A 17,564-nucleotide genomic window follows, 5' to 3' on the forward strand; every position below is an offset into this window, starting at 1 on the left:
CAGTAGTTGCACACACCTCCCCTCTTTCTGTGTTTCACTAATTTCAATATAAGTGACTGTTGATTAGCATTTATTACTAAGATGGCTAGAATACTTCAAATAATACAAGTAACTTTTGTTTTTGGTCAACATTGTTTACCACAGCTTCGTACAGTATAGTTGATAAGGCAGAAGTTGACCCCAAAGTCAATTGTACATTGTCCCAAAAGTAAAAAAAAGAAGAGTAAAATATATGTGCTTAAAAGATGTAGACACCGTGCACATGCATGGAAAAAAGTACGGTACCTGCATGTGGAGGATCAAATTGCATGTATTTCCAGTTTACAGAAGCATAAAATGGTAATATTCTAATTGCTAGCTTGTTCTGTACATGGGTTTGTACAGAGCAACAGTGAAATATATTCCTGTGCCTGGCATTGAAAACCTTTAATCATCACATATATTCAGCTTGGTAAATACAGTTTAGAAAGAAGTGTATTTTCTATATAAGAAAAAGACTTAACTGCTGAGCCCCAATCTTGTAAAATTTACAGAGGAGTAATAGAGCTTAACTGAAGACATCACAAACTGACAGGGGATGTGCATTCCCAAGACAGGAGGGCGCTGGAGCCAGTGATTAAAACTTCTCTGAACATCATCAGTATCCATCTGCCAAGTATCAGCGATGGCAGCGAGCTGAGGTGTCTGCACTAAAGATACCAAAAAATGCCCCCCAGAACCACAGTCTGATGGCCCTGCTGCTGCCTGCAGCATCACCAAACTACAGTGCACAGTGAAAATGAGTACACCCCTGTTGACAAGTAACATTTTGACCAATATTTTAATACACACACAAGTTATTCCCAAAACGTGCATAGAGTAAGTTTAATACAACATCTGTTCAGCTTACAACAGAAAAGAAAGGTCAATAATATAACTTAAATGACATATTTGTCCATTTTTGTGAAATTATGCTGGTGCAAAAGTGAGTACACCCCTATGTTAAACTCCCTGAGAATGGGCCGTGTTGGCCCGAAATGTCATGAAATGAAAAGGCATTAAAAGGGAGGTCATCGTTGTGCGTTTCATCCTTGCCTTACATTGAAATTTTACATTTTGAGTCTGCACCAGGCTAAAAGAGACGTGTGTGAGATATGACTGAAATCCTATGGAGAGTATCATGATCTGCTTCAGTAGTCACAGTACATGTTGACAAGCATGTTTCTTTTGGTGAAATTCAGCTTCCTACTGTTGATGGCATCCATACAGCCCCAAACCATGTCACTCCCACTACTATGCTTGACTTTAAGCATGGGGCACTTTTCTTTGTACAAATCACTTTTTACCACCACACAGGCTTGACACCATCGAAAGCAAATTTGTTCATCTTGGTGTCATCAGATCACAGGACATGGTTCCAGCAATCCATATCCTTAGTTTGTTTGTCTCTGATGAGACAATGATAAACAAATTTGCTTTAGATGGTGTCAAGCATGTGTGGTGGTAAAAAGTGATTTGTAAAAGGAAAGTGCCCCATGCTTAAAGTCAAGCATAGTAGTGGGAGTGACATGGTTTGGGGCTGTATGGATGCCATCAACAGTAGGAAGCTGAATTTCACCAAAAGAAACATGCTTGTCAACATGTACTGTGACTACTGAAGCAGATCATGATACTCTCCATAGGATTTCAGTCAAATCTCACACACGTCTCTTTTAGCCTGGTGCAGACTCAAAATGTAAAATTTCAATGTAAGGCAAGGATGAAACGCACAACGATGACCTCCCTTTTAATGCCTTTTCATTTCATGACATTTCGGGCCAACACAGCCCATTCTCAGGGAGTTTAACATAGGGGTGTACTCACTTTTGCACCAGCATAATTTCACAAAAATGGACAAATATGTCATTTAAGTTATATTATTGACCTTTCTTTTCTGTTGTAAGCTGAACAGATGTTGTATTAAACTTACTCTATGCACGTTTTGGGAATAACTTGTGTGTGTATTAAAATATTGTTCAAAATGTTACTTTTCAACAGGGGTGTACTCATTTTCACTGTGCACTGTACATCATCAGAGCAGTTTCCTCAGGCCAAGACACTCCATCCTCTAAACTTCACCATAACCATGAATTCATGTAACCTTTCATATTTATGTGTGTAGCATAGAAACACTGCATCTCAAATCCCATTACACAGCCTCTTTTTGTATAACTATTAATGTAAATTTCAACTCTTTTTCATAAAATTTCTTCTTGATTTTAGATAAGTGTAGAATTCTGTACTAGTTGGAGCCTTTTGTAGTAGTTTCAAATTAACATAAATTCTCAAACAATTGCATCCATCAAATTATGGAAATATTTGATAGAAGATAAGAACATGACTGGACAGGTTTGCTGACATTTAAATCAAAGACAAAAGATTAAATATATTCAGATTAAGTGACTCTTTGCTTTAACGTTTTAATGAATGTCTTGAATTGAGATGTCTACAGCTTATGACAGCATTACTTCCAGTTAACTACGGGAACAGGCAACATTCACAGAGAGAATATAAGAACAGTTGAACTTGTCAAGTTTGTGTTCTAGCTTTTTCCATCTCTTGTATCGTTTCTCGTGGTGTATTTTATAAGATTTGGAATCAGCATACACTAAATTTCTCTAAAGTCTTGACTGAAATATCCTGATGCACTCTGGCAAAAGAGGCATTATAACCCAAAGAAAAGAAACTGCACTAAGTGCATTAATTGCACTTATAAACACACTTGAGCATCTCAGCAGTTTTCTTTCTTTCCAGTAAAATAATGCAGTACACTATGCTCTAATTATTTACAGTAATGTGGGAAACGTGCTTTGCAATCTTTTTCAGGGCTGCAGAGAGACGTGGAATACATAAAAACAGACTGCAAAAGACAATTAAACTGATAGCCAAAACAGAAATCCTTTCCTTTGCCACCCTTTAGAATCCCAACAAGAAATATGCATTCAACAACAGTTTCCAATGTTCTTCCACGCAATACCCAAGACAAATTTGCAGTAAGATACTAAATGATATGCAGCTAAAACAACAATAGCAGACCTAAACAAAGAGAAGCAAAGGCAATGACAATAGTCTGTGAAGGGAGAAAACAAAAGTCTGGGAGGAAATAAACACGAGGTGAACAAAGAGAAGACACTTTTAGAAACATCAATAGATGATCTAGGAAGCAAGAAAAGAGTGTTGAAAGTCATGGTAGTTTTGAAGAGAAAAGGTCACTTTGATGGCTGCCACTTTGACTGAACAGCCTCACAACTGTTTATGACAGAATCATATAAACCAATGCTGAAGCTCACTTTTGTGAGAGGCAGTTACAATATTAAACAAAATATCATCTTCTTCCATTTTAGGATTCACAGTTGTAATTTTCAGTTGACATCATACTGTAGGCAGATATTTCCTTTTTACAATGGAATCCAACTTTATTTGGTGAGTTTTTTCAGCTAGCAAGACTTGCTGACCCGAACAAAGTGAATTATTTATTGCAGTGAGAGGCAAAAGTCAGATGTAAGGAAATGCATAATAATAAGGGTGCTGTGCATGAGCTTTCTCAGTTACACAAAGAAGATCACAAGAGATCTGAATAGTTTAGTCAAAGATATTATCTTTTTTGGCCATTTGGCATTTAGCCTAATTAAAGAATGATGTAGTATCACAATTACCCTTAAATGCCACCCAAAGCTTAAGTGTTTTTGCAACATACATAGGAAGAATCACTGCTAGTTTATCTTTGAGACGATATTTGTGGAATTTAAGTGTATGGCAGTGCATTTTCAAGAAGATAACCTGATGAAGTTGTCCCATGATTCTTCATTTCAACAAAAAGAGAGGAAAGAATCCTTGGTCCAGGCACTTCAGTTGATTTTGAGGGATACCAGCAGCGCTCTACCTACTCTTCTTCTTCATTTCAACACTCAAGTGGGTGTCAATGATTTAACAAATACATTGCTTAGTTGATTGAATTCTACTGCAGAAAGTCTTTCTGTAATCATGCTGTATTCTGATTGGAATTATTAACAACAGGTCTGGAAGCTCATCCCCTCCCCATCTTAATACGTGCAGATTTGTGCAGTTAATTAATTAATCCATATTTGCATATTTTTTTCATCTAAGTTATATGTGTCACCGTTATTACCTCATTCAGCTATCGCTAGTTGTATTCTTAAATGTGTTGTCTTCAATATGATTGTTTAAGAAGACAATGTTTGTTTTTCACTTTAACTTTTGAAGTTAAACTACACTATGATTATCTTTGATAAAAAAAAAGTTGGGAGTTCTATCATAATTGTGTTTAACTTCTATTTTGGCAAGATACCTATAAGTGTACGCAAAACACATATTTAACTTTAATCTTAGTACTGCGATTTCAAACAATGCTGCGTCTTATTTGAGATGTTTTATCAATGCAGAGAATCTCTCTGTTCTAAAAACAAATGCCTGTCTCCAGTCGGCTAATTTGATTGGTTCACTGAAATCCCAGTGCTCTTGTCCTATCTCGCGATACTGCAGATTCTTCCCCGTGAGAAGCAGCACCTCAACTGTATTCAGTCGCTGTTGTGGCTGCGAGGAACAGCAGTCAAACTGTGTTAGGTTGACCGTGATCTAGCCGGAGGCGTAACGGGAGTATCTTAAACTAACCGACTGACCGAAAACAATAACTACTGGTGTCTTTGAGCAAACTCCGGCTTTTCACAATACATTTAATCCTGCAGGTAAGGTTGCTATCTTTACGTCCTGTTGGCACCCTTTCTCCAGACACTCATATGCAGAGCTAGCTGATATTTGGAGTTTCACATCAGCAAAGCAACATTTAAATCCTACCCCTTATTCGCTTTATCCCGTGTCTCACCTTTAGTTGCACTCGTGGAGCAGTTTTAGCTTCAAGTCTGTATTTGAAAACACCCAGCGTGTCGGCTTAACGGAACCGGAGGGGGGAATGCAGGAACTTCAAAGCCTCACTGTCGACTCTGTCTCTGGAATGCATGTCCCTGTTAGCTTATATGCTAACGATACATCTGCTTAGTATTAAGTAGGTGGGCTTACTCAGTAGCTAGCTGGCTCGGTCGCGTACAAGCTCAGTCCAACAATATCAGTTTTACAGACCTGTCCTGTTGTAGAGGTAGTGATGTGGGGGCTGTGCGCAGAAGCCATGATGGGCTTTTTGTGAATGAAACTTACAAAGTTAACTTGTGCCACTGGTTAGCTGTCGTTTGCTCACCTGTGAGTCTGTACGCTGACTTCTAGTTTGTTACAGAGATGTTTCCTTTTTTACCCGCATGTCATTGCTTGGATTGCTGGTACTCCTCAGCGTCTCATATTGCTGTGCGTGAACTTCTCCATCCTCAAGATTTGCACCCCAACCACAAGCGCCACACATTTCTGCAGCTGTCCTGTTATTATAAACTAAAAGTAAGGGATCACATCTGTGCAATTGTCATGTTGGGAGTACTGTATAATCATGGATGCACTGACTTTGCCTATTTAGTGGTCAGTTGTAGACCGCACAGCTTCGACTCCATCCGAACCACCCTTCACATCCCGATCCTTCCCTGTTTTGGGACACTGCTGTTTACAAAGTGCATTGTTCAGGATTTTCTTTTCTTTTCTTTTTTTCTCAAAAAAGTATTTCTACGCAGATGGACGTTTGTGCCTCATGGACAATGATTGCTTCATTCATAAGGCCAATATATGTACTGATAAGAGCAACCTAGATAAATTATTTTTGATAAATAATGCTCTTTGTTGTAAAACGTATTTGTTATTAATTGTTAAAAGCGAAATACCACCACCCCAGGTACTGCCATTATGTGATGGTTTAATCTTGCAATCATCCATCCATCTATCCTTTCATTTTCTATACCTGCTTAATCCACTTCGGTGTAATGGGGGGGATTGAGCCGATCTGAGGTGCCATAGTGCGAGAGGCAGGGTACGCCCTGGACAGGGTGCTAGTTCATCACAGGACCACACAGAGACTAACAATCATGCACACTCGCACTAGCTCCAAGGGTCAATTTAGAACCATCAAAAAGGCTGATATCCATCTTTTTGGATGGTTGGGTTGGGGGGGGCGGGGGGCGGACTACCTAGAGAGAAACTTAATCCTACATACATAACAAAAAATGTAGTTATGTAAATTGACATAATAAGGTGCCATGAAATAATAACTATGGAAATGATAGTTGTTGCAAAGCAACAATAAGTTTAATACATTAATTGCATCAAGATTGCTGCATTACTATTTAATATTGATACCAAATGGTTTATTTGTGTTACAATTTACATTCAGTTAAAAGTATACTCAGTGTCATGCACAGTTGAGTCGAACTACACTTGCAGCTCGACTTGGCCACGTACCAGTGAGCAGAACTGCTTATTTACTGAAGTATGTCCGCCGCTGCAGACTGCAAGAAAACGTCCAAGAAATTTTTCTTTCTTTGTGGGAGATCATCGTACATGTGAGTTCACTGACAGACTTTGTCTTAACTCGAACTGTAACTTTGTCAGATAAGACTGTGGTTCTAAAATCATTAAAGCCTTAAATGGACTGCTCCTCAGTCACACTTTCTTACGTGTTTAGCTGTCTGACAAAAGACACAGAAGAGTATGTGAATAAGAGCAGCTTAATAAGGGAATTTGGTTGTGTTAATACACTTAAAGCTGCAGTCTGCAAGATTTGTTGTTGTCATACGTAAAGTCCTACTTTTTGGCATTTTAAGAGTTTACATGATCTATCAGAACGCTTGAAGTTGAAAACGGTGACCTCCGTAGTCGCAAAATGCAAGAAATGCTTATTTTTTAACCAAAAATAAAAAGTTATTCAACTTCCTGTCCCGCCCCTTCAAAACATATGAGAACTCGTGCACGTAGACGTGCACGCCAGATGCGCGTACACGACTCCTCATTCATCAACTCACCTGTCATTTGCGATCATGGAAGACATAGGAAGTAGACTAGCCCGTAATGAAGTTCAATAGTCTAGATAAATAAGTGTGGGGACGAGCCTACCTTGTATCGCGCGTGCACAATCGGTGATTGACAGGCAGCAGAGCCCAGCTCGTAACCTGATTGGTTACCTTTTACCGGTCCGGTCTGCAATTTTGTAAACAAACCTGCTGGCTTTGAAGGGACCTAGCGGGACATATAGGGGACCTAGAGAACTCTTTTTTTTGTATTGGGGTATTTAATGTACTACTTTCAGAATCCCCGGACAGTTCCAGGCATTATGCTTGAAAAAGAGTTGCAGACTGCAGCTTTAAGCTTTACTGTTTTTACAAAAAGACGTAACTTTGGACTTGGCTCATCAGATCTTCTTGAGCATGTACATAAAGTGATTCGATCCCAAAGTGTTCTTTCTGTGTGTGTTGGTCCAGGTCTCGTGTGTTTATATGCAATTTAAAAGTCTGTTTAGGTTGGACTAATATAATGATTCAGTTTTTTTTTCAGTGTTTTGTAAACATGTCACTGACAAATGAAAGACCAGAATGCTGATTCAGACTGAGGGGCATAAAGTAAAAGGAAAAACATCAGAAATATGAACAGAAAGAGTGCATTTTATCAAGTAGGCTATTTCATGCTAAATCTACAGCAACAGAAAAAGTGTGAAGTGTTATATACAATGCAATTGTGTTTCTGTGTTATCTCTCCTTGATGTGCGATCCTCACTATGTAGAGTATGACCAGAACAATACTAAATACTATCAACACAGCACACTGTGGAAAACCATGCTTCTAGGACTGTCCACCATATTTAGCTCCTATCAAACTTAGTCTAATTTTCTTTACACCCGACATGCTGACGACGACAACTCACTGATCACTTTGTCTTGGTTGGGGACCTAATGTGAAGTCTAGTATTTGGTGTGTGCCCTTGTTAAGAGATAATCAACATTACTCACTTCTGATGTGAGTGATTGTAACCTTCTGGCTAATCCAAGTCTGTTCAAAGTCAGGAAAAGTTCTGTCGTCAAGTTCTGTTCAGTCATAGTTCTGTTCAGGCCTATAAAGATTTAGTAATACAGGAAATGAAATGAGCTGAATGCTGTATTGGTTGAAATTAATTAATTTATTTTTAATTTAGATGGTGCATAACCCCAGCGGAAAAAAAGTTTTTCCTTAATAATATATTCTTAACTCAATATATGAAGGACATTTTTAATAGGAATATGTAGGGATTTATATAAGAAAATGAAGATAAAAATGATTCAGCACAATTAAATTAAAAAGGAAATCAGGGCACTAAGGAGCATAAATAAAAGCTGACTCTAAACCCAATGTAGATAAATAGTATGAATAAATATTAATGTAGTATCAAAATAAACCAGGTGTATTTGCTGTAAACCCTATTTATTAATTAAGTACTGCAGTTTGTTTTTCGGTATTGTAAAACATTTAGATTAATACTGAAGTATGCGTAATAAGCTAATAATGGCCTTTACATCAGCTTGGACGATTTATGGCTCTACCGCTTGTCTTATTGATCTCGCAAACAATCGTAATTAGTTAATCAATTAATTTGTATGAAAATGAGAATTTTCTCGAAAAGGAAATTAAAATATGCTTATCTAAATGTAAATCAGCACTATGACATCCGGCCTGATTTCCATTTAGATCAGTGGTGACCCAAACCGTGAGTGAGGGGGCAGCTGTATGATTCGATTTAAATGTACATGTAACACTTGTGTCTGCACTGGTTAGGGAATTTCTCTTAGTTGCTCATGGGCTCCTTGTGTGTCTTTAACGCACAAAGGACACCATTTCTGTGTGAACTAAAAGCTATTTGAATTAGTAAAGTGAGTCAAATGGCTTCAGTTTAACAGCTGATTTCAGGAGGACAGTTTTCAAGTTGCCGTGATGAATGTTGTGGACTACTTTGGGTCTTTATGCAAACTGATTGGGATTTTATATGTCAAACTGCACCAGAGGCTATGCTGAGGTCTTTTTTTTTTTTCTTTTTTTTTTTTTTTCACATTATAGCTTCAGATAAGGAAAGGCCTTAAATGATTCACATTTTTGTTCAAAAGCCACCTGAAACATCTCTTTAAAAAATTCCATTACTGATGCTATTCCATGAATATGTGTCCTTTTCTTATTAAATTGAATTTCTGGATTAAGCTTCAGTCCCCCGGGACCCCGCACAGGATAAAGTTGGTATTGCAAATGAGTTGATGAATTTCAAGTTTTTTTAATAAGATTTTGATTTTAATTTGAAATATTGAATTTGAATATCTAGAAAATGTATCCCTTCAATTTGTAATTGACAACCTTTGAAAAATTTTGGCAACAGTTATCGATCCCTGTGTGCTGTTTCTAAAACTTTTGGGTGCTGCCGTCCAGATTCATTTGGTGCTCTGATTTTTAGACGTTAAGCTTAAAAAAAAGTGTTTCGTGTATGGCAAAGAGGTTTACTTTCATGGATTTGTTTGATATTTTGATGTACAACCGTATAAAGATATTTTCTGGAAGCTGACATCAATCTCGACATAAACGGGGTGGTTTGACAAACGGAAGTCGTTGGTGAATTATCTCACTGTGTGAGCTGTGTACACAATGTTGATGAGCGGTTCCTTTTAGGATTAAGTTGTCTTGTTCATATTTGACATCATAGTAACAGTGTGTTTAATGATGTTTTTGCATAAATACGCCGACTGTCTCTCACGCTCTCTCGTTTCCTGCCCAGGCAGATTCTTCTTATGTACACACTAAAATGAACACTTGTACACGTGTTTTTTTGCAATGTTCACTCTCTCAATAGAAACTTCTGTATCTGTTAGAAGTTTCAACCGAAAATGAAGGCTGGTTTTGACATACTCATAAAATACAAACATGCTGGCAAACACTGCATAAGTGTTGGAAGCAGCAAGCAGCGGGAACAAGCAAACCAATAAAAATATGTGACAGTTAATGGAGAATTGACTTTATTTCCTCCAAGAATTTGTTTACAACGATTTAGAAACACAACTTTAATCCACAGTGTGGAATTGTACTATTTTTAGTCTTGACAGATTTCACTGGGGAAGTTGGCACCTTGCTAATTAGGCAGTCAGCTAATGAGCCGGTAGAAATGTTTATAGAAGCCCGAAAACAGTATGTCACACATGGAATATATTTGTGTATGTAAGTGAGCACTTTGAATAGATTTTATTTTTAAAATGAATTGGAAAGGATTAGATTCTACTTAAAACTCAAAGTGCTTACTTAAAGTTTACACTTGGACCAAGAGCTTTAAAGTCCAGACGTGTCGGCACCCAGAAAGGCAATCCTTTAGTCATCGGTATCGATCTATAGCTCTATACTCCCTTCTGTCAAGGCAATGTCCCGCTGTGATGAAAAATGTACCTCTTCAATAGCAGACGATCCCATGCAGCATGATTTTGCTATCCACTTTAAACTACAGCTTTATCAAGACTTGGATTTAGAAAATGACTTCTCGCATCATTGTAAAGTATCAGCTTCATGATTCCATAACATCTTTGTGTTCCTATCGTTCACCTACTTGCTGATTACACAGACTATTTATTTATTTATTTATTTATTTATTGTCCAAAAAGTTTAAACCTGTAATTTTTTTTTAGTTTTTTTGGGGCGCAAAGTGTGGACGCACATGAGGGGATTTGGAAACAACCTCACTTTAACGATCATAGTGATCATCTGCTGTCACTTGGAGAGAAGAAACATGGTCAATACGCACAAACATTTCCTGTTTTTGGAAAGATTTCATGATTTCTTCTAACTTTTAATTGTGTACTCGCACCGTTACATCAAATCTGAATAACTCCTATTAACGAGGCATGACAGTGATCTTCAGCTGTGTCTGCTCAGAAAGTCTTTCAGTCCCATTTGTCACTCGCTGGGCCCGAACAGATTCTCCTATTTTAATCACTCCAGCTGTCTGCATTGGCAGTGGAGGGGCCTCTGCACTGATTGTGTATTGGATGACCTACAGCTCAGTTCTGTGCCTGAACTTGTTCTGTGTAGACCTCGACAGAGCAGTGAAGGTGTGCCCGAACTGTTGATTTACCGCTCTAGCTACACACTTGTAGATGCGGCGTTAAATCCACATTCCCTCATTCAGTCCATTATTTCCAGTAAATATTAAACTCGGAGCTTTTGTCTTTGTGCTTTGATTTACTGTTGATGTATGTCCTTCCAAAGCCATTTCAGTCACTTGTCTGATGAGTGCACTTAAACAGCACATTTCACCACACTGCATGAAACGGTCAAGTGTCCTTGGAACCGAAGTTCTCTCCTCTCTTTTCAAATCTGGTGGTTTTAAACATCGAGGAGCACAGTGCTAAAGCAGTCAAATGGTAGCTGTTTTATACAGAATTCTACCCGTATCTCCCCTGAACATGTCCATTCCACTGAATTGTATTAGTTGCCTTCCTTAGACTTATCTTTCTTCGGCTGTCTGTTTGAATTGAGTATTTGCCTGATTAGAAATATCATTCCGTATTAAAATGTCCACACAAAAAGTTTGTCACCAACCCAAAGCTATGGTCTAACTTGATGTCGTTTATGAAGTAGTTAAAATGGGGTGTGTCTCACCCAATTGGTCACCGTGTGTTAAAACCTGTTCTGTCTAAGGGGTTCAGGTCATTAGTCCAACTTCTGCATGAATCCCCTTTTTCACATTTAAAAATCTTATTATGCATTCTGGCTTGACCACAGAAACAGCCAGCTTGATTAGCAGCACTGGGACAATGCACTTATCTCCCAGTTCAGCCCCGTCATGATATGTGAAACTGTGATTAAGTTTGAGCAATTTTTAAGATTTGGTATTTTCAACATTCGTACTGGATGTTCGTTGATATTACTCCGCCACCGCTAAGAAAGTAGTTCGAGCATGAACGAGCTGCCAAATAAAACATGACAGAAGCAACTTTTCGCAACGAAATTTGATATGGATTACCAGTGCACACCAGTAACCACTCCGGTGAGTTGATGATTTTGAAAACGGACGTTTATGGTGCATTTACGGACCTTTTAGGACATGCACATGACTTGCCGTTCTGAAGCAGGTTGAGATGAATCAAAATTAGGCAAATACCGGAGACAGCAGTAAAATTCAAAAAAGCGGTGAGGGGGGTTCGAAAACATTGCAGACAACTCATAAAAGAGGCTTAATGTTGAAAATACCGCAGTTCTCCTTTAAGTAAGATATTCAGATTCAATGGTCAGATGGGGCTTGATAAAGAGTGGTCTGAGTGCTGTCTCCTGCAGGAAGGACACCGACTACTCATAAGTACTTTGTATAAGCCCAACTAAGAAGGAGAAAAAATGTATCCCTTTAAAATTTCTTCAACACAAATTGTACTTTTTTCATTTTAACTGTATTTTCTATGTTGTAGAATGGAGGAACCAACCCAGACAACTTGCTGTGTTTTTACAGCTAATTTGCATACCCTGTGAGGAACTGATGAAATGACAAGCTAGGTGGAGACCGCAGGGGCAGAAGTAACTACTTGATGTGTTTTTCTCTTGTTGCAAAGATGGCAGACCTGACATGTTTTTGGTTTTTATTGCACTACATCTTCAAGCCTTCATGACTCAACCAATGATACCTATGACAGAAGTGGATTCTGTTTATTCAGAGACATCACAATGCCTGTCAAAAACACCAAAGAGGACATGTTTCTGCAGTCTTTATTTTTTTGGGCAGCTGATTTGCAAATTCCACCTGAAATTAGAAAATAACTGTTTTGCTTGGTATAGACTGCATCGAAATAAGAAATGATGGGTTTTCCTTACCTTAAAGGGACACTATGTAATTTCTTCCCCCATCAAGTGGTGCAATTTTATTTTGCAAAGTCGAATGAATTTGCTCTCTAGCGCCTCGCGTTTTCAAATGTGCGTTGCAACTTCTTGAACTACGGGAGGCGGTATGTGTCAAGATTCAAGAAGCTGTGTAGACTCAGACTCAAGGTCCATACAAACAAAAAGACATCAAGACACACAGTACAAAGGATTACATAACACACATAAAATAACACTATGAATACAGATGACAGATAACATAAGTTGACATAGCCTTTGGTGTGCAAGCAGTGCAATTAGTCATATTCCGGCAGTTACCGGAAGTGACGTCGACGCAGTTGCTATCTGGAAAGTGTTCTCTTAAATAAACTCCCGGTAAACTTAAAAACTTTCTAATGCCTCGTTTTGTGAGTTAAGAGCCTATGTGTACTACGGCAGAAGTTTGGTAACAATCAATGCATTACCATTAGCGCCAGTAATAAGCCATTCGGCAGATGTGACGTCAAAATGACGTAATTTCCGCTTCCAGGGCAGGCGTTGGGGAAAACGCGATTCGAAGTGCTTTATGTCCCTTTCGGCACTTCGTCGTTTTTCATAGACCGGAAGGACATGGCAGCCTCCATAGAGCTTGCCCGCTCTATGTAGATGCAGACAAGTTATTCTTCACTCAGGAGGATAATTGAGATTTTTGACAGAGATGATTTTACACCAACAAGGACTAATTTATGAATGAATATGTTGATTTGAGCTAATAAATGACTTAATATATTACATAGTGTCCCTTTAAAAATGAGTTTTTAATATCTACAGGTGTTGCAGGGCCACCTCCTTACAGTCTGTCATGTTGGACCATCGTGTTTCTGCGCAGCCTCGAAAGGAGACCTTTCACATTTCTTGCGGCCATTGGTTTTTGCCTCAAAGTGACCCATTTACATCTTTTTCAATAAAGATTTATCTTTCTTGCGCACGCTGACCTCGTAGCGTGGGGACATTGTCAACTTATCTTACAGCTTTTTAAGGATTGGTCTCCCGTTGCCAAGATTTTAGCACAATGACTTATTGTCATGGCATTAATTTTATTGTCAGCTGGTTGTAAATCAGAAGCTAGAAAGTCAGTTTTACAATACATTTTGAAAAGTGTAAAGTTCACAGCCAAAGCAACCTGCTCCTTCATGGCTACAGCTTTGTGTTTCTTGAGCTTTGCACCTACATCCTTTGTTTGTTTTTTTTTGCACTTGACTATGGGTGTTGGACTCGTCCTGTCTCTGGGATACTGATGTTGTTCCTACCTTGTGACCCCCACCGTACAGCCCTCCACATCCTGCTTCAAAGGCGGCACACAGACCGCTTATGTTTGCATACTTTTGAGCCATGGCGCTCCCCCATCAGCGCTCTGTCTAAAACCCCTTTTTGCGACTAAATACCGACTACTATGGACAACAAAAGAAAGTGGCCTCATTTGCCCTCAGGCAGGCAGGCAGGCAGGCAGGCAGACAGGCAGACAGCAGCTGTGGCCCGGAGTCACCGTCCACCTCGTTTTTTTGCTTTTCAGAGATGAGTCTTTAGTAAAGTGTTCCACGTTGGATTAAAGATGCAGTTCATGATGAAGGACTGGTGGCTTTCAACAGGCTTTTCAAGTAGCTGAGACACTGCAGGGAGCTATTCAGCTTGGCTGGTTCTTCATTCCATCTGTGCAGTGATTGTTACTTATTCTTGCCTTCTTTTCCGGCCTTTTATGAATTCTTGGGTTATCCACACATTTGATCCATAATGTAGTGTTGTTCTTCTACAAAGTCTGACGTGTGCCAATTCAGTGGCAGTGCATAAAGAAACCACTGTGCTGTTCCCAGCTTTGTGTTCTATGCAGTCAAAGTTGATGACGACCTCTCGCATTCTACAAGCTAAAGGCTTCACTCTTCATCTTTTACTCACGACAGACTTCCTTTATTCACTTGTTGAGACAATCGGCCTGTAGTGGAATTACTTTTCAAAAACTTGGCCCCAGCTACACAAAAGCCATGCTTTCTGGGCTTTCTGCGGTTGTTTGCATTTGTGCCAGTGAAGTTTGATTTCATTGTTTTATTGATTTATTTTTTTTGTCCTGCTGCTTTGTATTCATTTCACTATACATTTACAGCATATTTACTGTAGGCTACTCCCTGGGTGTTATTCTCTAAGGATCAGCCATTATATCTGTAGGTTATGCTAATCTTGCACTCATCACCTCAGCTGTAGGGACCCTGGAGCACGCTCTCTGGCACAATAACTTCTATCTATGAGCTTCAGCTTGGCTTAAATTCAATTCTTGGAGAAATATACCAGATGCTGGTGCTTAGGGGTGGGCGATATGAAAAAAATGTTGTATCACGATTTCAATTTTTTTATCATGATCTTCCATCCAAAAAAAAAAAAAGACCAATTACAGTAGAGTTAAGTCGACATGCTGAACCACAGAAGAGCTAAGGAGTAAAATAAAGAATTTGGCAATCAACACATTGTAATTCAACTGTAACCCAATTCAAGATGAAAAATAATGATCTAATTGATGACATCTGACACAGTGAGAGTGAAGCAACCGGAAATAGAAAAACGAACCACTGATGACGACTTGACTCCACCTCATGATGCCATTTAGCAACAGATGAGCAACGCTGCATGTTCATTTACGGCAGCCACAGTCACGCACTGCCATCACCAGAGCGCCCTAAAGGAATACTTTTCAACTGTGTAATGTTTGTCACGGTCGCGGTGCATCCCTTTTCTCTTGCACCGTAGTTAGCTTACGAGCTAGCGGTTTCCTCATCCGACCCGAGAGTGCTGCTGCTGGCCGTGAGTTTCTGCCGCTATGGATGTGCTGTGGATGGTGCCGCTGCTGCTGTTCCCATTCCTGATGTGGACCAGCAGCAGTGGGTTAGGGTTAGGGTAGAAGAAAACCCGAACCAATTCCAAATTACAGAGGTGGATTTCCTCTTCTTCACCAGCTCGTCGGCTTGGCTTTCAGCCATGGCTGTCCATGCTTTTTCTAAGTTTTTACAAACACAACATGGAGGCGTGTAAGAAAGTGTCACGACGCACAGTTTGCTATGATTGGTCGGTTAGGTTAAGGACGCCCTACGTCTGCCGCATCGGTGGGAACCAGCATTAAAAAATAAATAAATCATTGCGCTGATTGGCAAAGGCGATCTATACGGTTTCTCTAATTTGGTAGATCGCCTGCGATTCTCCACTCTTCCTCGCCAGTCACGATTTTATATCGTCAGATCGCGCACCCCTACTGGTGCTGTTAGGTATAAAAGACTACATAATGATCAGAATCTCGTATCACAGATGAAATTTCAGGCATAACAACTGGCCCCACATATAGACCTTTCTTATAAAACAGCTTTTTAATGTATTTCCCTCATTCCTCCTTATTTTACTGTGTTCATGACATTTTCAAGCTTTAACCTCTGGTCAGAGTGCATGTAGACAACAGTACAGCATGTGTGTGAGAGAACTCTTAAAAGGGAGTTATCAGTATTGCCATAACACACACACACACACACACACACACACACACACACAGTCGTATGTCATTGTGGACTCTCATAAAGTCCACTGATGCTCTACCTTTCCACAGAGTTATGTAGAGGCGGGAAAGACCGCTGTGAACCAATCGGTAAATTCCATTTTATTTCTCTGACATATTGTTTTTTGTTCTGTGACTGCCCTGAACGCCACTGCTCGTTCCTCAGGGATGTGCAGGAGTGGCCAAGTTTGAAATGATGCATTTACAAACAGCTACTGCTTTGAGTGCTTTTAACCAAGTCAAATTATTAGTCAGGGGCAAATTAATTTGGAACCATAATGATAAATATTTTCAGGAAAAGATGAAGCAAGGTTTTTTTTTTAGCCTGTTAAAAAGTGAAGTGCCCTCTGAGCATGGAGACTCACATGTTGAATCAGGTCTTAAAGGCATGTTTGGGATGTTTTTGTGAATGTAAAAGCTGAAGATAATTGTCCTCATCGGAGCCTCTCAAGAAGAAGCCTAAAAGAAAATGTTGAAGTAGATTTTTTTTCTTTTCTCTTCTGGTTCTTTTGTCAATTGGGAAAAACATGTTTAGCCAAAATTGTGTTTAAGGTTTACAAAGGATTATTCTTTTGAAGAAGTTCTTTCCAGTTACTTTGATAATTGAAGAGCTTAATGCATTAAAAGTCGTGATGTGAGAAGTCCCCGGGCTACCATTTTGTATTCACTCCCAAAAGAGCCCTCCACTCTCACTACCCAGTGTGAATAAAGGCTGTCTTGGATAAGTGTTTTAATAGCCATCTTTACAACCTGACACCCCCCAATAATGCAGAACTGGCAGGCTCAAAAGCTGCCTCATCTTCCCTAAACCAAATTATCCCTCTGCGACCCTCCTTTTCTGTGCCCCTCTGACTTTCACACTTGATTAGGCTTGCAAATTAAGTTTTCCTTCTTTTAGGGCAGGAGGCGCGACCTTGGCCTGAGAGACCTGTTAAGTCTCTATTGGATTTACTGGACATACTAATCTCTGGAGGTATTTTCATTTTTTAACTAAGCTCTAAATGTGTCCCATCAGTATTAGCTGCAACCCCTGCACCTGCTTCATCAGCTCGTTTCACCCTGGTAGCATTCAAATAGTTGATTGTGCATCTTAGTCTGTTCCCAGGGACTGCAGATTAAAATTAGCTAGTGGCTGTGTCTGGTTGAGTACATGTATTTAGCATTTTAGCCTGTCGAATCGACAGTAAACAAAGACGGACCACCTTGGCTCAAAAAAGCCCTGGTTTGC

At 39.4% G+C, this 17,564-nt stretch overlaps 1 protein-coding gene across 3 annotated transcripts in view; it reads left to right on the forward strand.

The window, feature by feature from the left end:
- The first annotated feature begins 4,549 nt into the window (after positions 1–4,549).
- glceb (glucuronic acid epimerase b) overlaps positions 4,550–17,564 on the forward strand; it is a 64,823-nt gene continuing 51,808 nt past the window's right edge. For 2 of the 3 annotated variants that reach the window (XM_075474190.1, XM_075474400.1), the window contains exon 1: positions 4,550–4,724. The gene's annotated coding sequence lies outside the window, so the exon portion shown is untranslated. Of the gene's footprint in view, positions 4,725–17,241; positions 17,310–17,564 lie in introns of those variants that run through there. The other variant, XM_075474261.1, reaches the window with a different exon arrangement.

Source organism: Odontesthes bonariensis, chromosome 1 (assembly GCF_027942865.1).
Source record: "Odontesthes bonariensis isolate fOdoBon6 chromosome 1, fOdoBon6.hap1, whole genome shotgun sequence".
Classification (NCBI taxonomy): domain Eukaryota; kingdom Metazoa; phylum Chordata; class Actinopteri; order Atheriniformes; family Atherinopsidae; genus Odontesthes; species Odontesthes bonariensis.